Raw genomic sequence first — 3,019 nt, 5'->3', positions numbered from 1 at the left:
ACTCAAAGAGCTTATTTGTTGATCGTCTAAACTGGCCAAGGCCATTCACAAAAATAAAGGATTGGTTGAGACACACACATTGTATTTTAATATCACTTCAGGTGACTTTGAAGCAGGTAATTTACAAACCACACACTGGGAACCCACTGGATTAAGAAAAGACACATCATTACAAATGTATTTTAGAAATCTAGTCTTTGATAAAAGGATTTGAGAGCTAACAAAGCTGATTTCAGGAGTAAGAAGACATTTTTTTTAAAATCTTAAAAAGATTTTAGGTAGCTAGAACCCCCAAACAGATGCATGAAGGATGTTACAAGGTAACTAATAGAACTGACCTTCACCTCACTTAATATTTACACTTGAGAACTTATCTTTTTTCATATTTACATGTAGGATTTAGTCTAATATACAGCAAACAGGTATCTATGAAGCAAGTGTTTGAATTTCAGGCCACATGCAATATTTGAACTATTTTGTTTTATATCATCATCTGTTTGCCTGAGAGTTAAAATCAAACTCTTTTTTTTTTTTTTTTTTTTTTTGAGGCTTACGTTGATCACTTATATTAGTGCAGAATTTTCCTATTTATTTATTTAGAGATGGAGTTTCACTCTTGTTGCCCAGACTGGAGTGCAGCAGCACGGTCTTGGCTCACTGCAACCTCTGGCTCCTGGGTTCAAGCGATTCTCCTACCTCAGCCTCCCAGGTAGCTGGGATTACAGGTGCCCACCACCAAGCCTGGCTAAATTTTTGTATTTTCAGTAGAGACGGGGTTTCATCATGTTGGCCTGGCTGGTCTCAAACTCCTGACCTCAGGTGATCCACCTGCTTCAGCTTCCCAAGGTGCTGGGATTACAGGCACGAGCCACCATGTCTGGCGGAAGTTTATGATTTACAAATCATTAATGCATGTTATTTTCTTTTTAGGTGGAAAATGTTACTTAATAGTGTCATCATCTGTTCTATAAAGACTCATTTATTTCCCAAATAGTTATAGAAGATAAGATACAATAGTATATTTTCAATTTTAAAAATAAAATTGGGGGTAGTACTATTAACCTGCCCAAGTTATCCTTCATGCAGTAGAAGAGATTCCTAATTATTAGCATAAAAGTTCACAAGACATTCTCTGAATGTGTGTGTCTTTCTAGCTAGTAATTTCAATAAGCATGACAGTCAATGAGATATACTTAAAACTTAATATTTTCAAAAACATGAAATTGTAAGACATTGTGAATGCCTCTATGCATGTATTAAAATGATTACAGAAGGGAGTTGACTTGGCTGTTAATAAAAAACACTCATTAGCAGATTTAACAACTGCATTAAAAATAAAATGTTCTAAGACAGGAAATAAAAGGTTGAAACTTTTCTTTAGTTACAGTAATAAAAGCCATAAGAGTGATGGATTTTTGAAATTTATGTGTCAAAAGTTCAAACTATATTTGAAGAGTTAGATTTTGACACTTACAAAGTGTCAAAAACTTGACACTTACAAAGATCAGTGTTCTCATTCTCCCAGTAATGACTGACAGACACAGACGGGTCACTTCATTCCTCCCATTAATAGAACTGAGAGGGGAAAGGCTTTTCCTTAATCCAAAACAAACATGAGTATAGCAAAGCTCATTCACATGCCCAAATATCAGTGTAGCACAGAACCTGAGTTCAGATCAGTGCACTTGGGTAAGCATAGTCCCTGATAAGCATTCTGTTCTTCTTTATCTTTAAAAATATACAATAGTTTAAATTTAAAATGACCATTTAATTATCCTCTCTATAAGTGTCTATTGAGTACCACTGTTTTCCAGGCATGTTATAGGTGAAGAGAATACGGTGGTGAAAAAAAATGATCAAGGTTTTATCATATCATAGAGATGCCACTTTAGAGATGGTTATAGACATTATGTAAATTAATTTCATAATACAAGCAAGATAATTTCAAGATGCAACAAATGCTATAAAAGAAATAAGACAGAATGATATAATGGAGTGACTGGGAAAAGGGGGACATGTGAATTTGGAGTTCAGGAAAGTCGTATCTAAGCAGGAGATATTTGAGGCTGTGCAAAGGTCTGGGTACAGAGCAACCTAGACAGTAGGACAGCAAGCACAAAGGTCCTAAAATGGGAACAAGCTCGGTATGGATGGAGACAAATACAAACACTGGAAGGAATAAAGTTACCAACACAGCTTTGTTACTGGTGATGAGAAAGCCCAACTGAGAGAAAATGATAACTGTAAAATCCAGATAACCCATCCTGCCACTTCAGTTGATTAATCAGAATGTCTAGGTGTCTCAATGCGGAAATGTCTAGGCTAATATCACCATTTTCCATGACCCACTTCTCCACTGGAAATAAGATTTATCTTGCCACCCCAAATGATACCATTTCTGAAGGGGCAGGGAATTTAGGAAGCAATGTGAGAGTCAGGCCTAATTTAATAGTCAACAATGGCACTTATTTTCAGAATATATATTTCCTCATTTTAGGGAATATATGAATCCCAGGAAAGCCACTTATTGTTGTGGAACTCTAAGCATTGTAGAACAGCTATGGCTTTTTGGAATTTGGTCCTGCCAAGGTGTGGATTTTTCCTTTCAGTGGCATTTAGCAGATCTCGCCCATAACTAGGCATGGATGACACTTTTCTCACTTTTGTTCCTTTTATACCAGAGAGTTATTTTCAAAGTACAAATTTAAATTTGAAACTCACCATAATTTATTTGCTTCCAGAAGAGTTCGTGTTTTAATTTTAAAATATTAAAATAAAATTAGATGAAAAGTATCAAAGGAACCAGAAGAACAAAAGTTAAAATAAGAAATACTAAGGCTTTTAAATATAATTTAAAACTGACTTAAATATATACTTAAAAACACTGAAGAAATGCTTTTTTGAAACACATTTTAGGGTACTAAAAAATCTGTAGGTGAAATTAATTGGTGTTAACAAATGTAATAATCTAATATATATTATATATGTATAAATTTAAATTATATTATATTATATACTA

The sequence above is a fragment of the Rhinopithecus bieti genome, unplaced genomic scaffold, assembly GCF_001698545.2.
Source record: "Rhinopithecus bieti isolate Rb0 unplaced genomic scaffold, ASM169854v2 scaffold_32835, whole genome shotgun sequence".
Classification (NCBI taxonomy): Eukaryota; Metazoa; Chordata; class Mammalia; order Primates; family Cercopithecidae; genus Rhinopithecus; species Rhinopithecus bieti.
The sequence above is the reverse complement of the archived record's forward strand: the minus strand, read 5'-3'. Positions refer to the sequence as shown.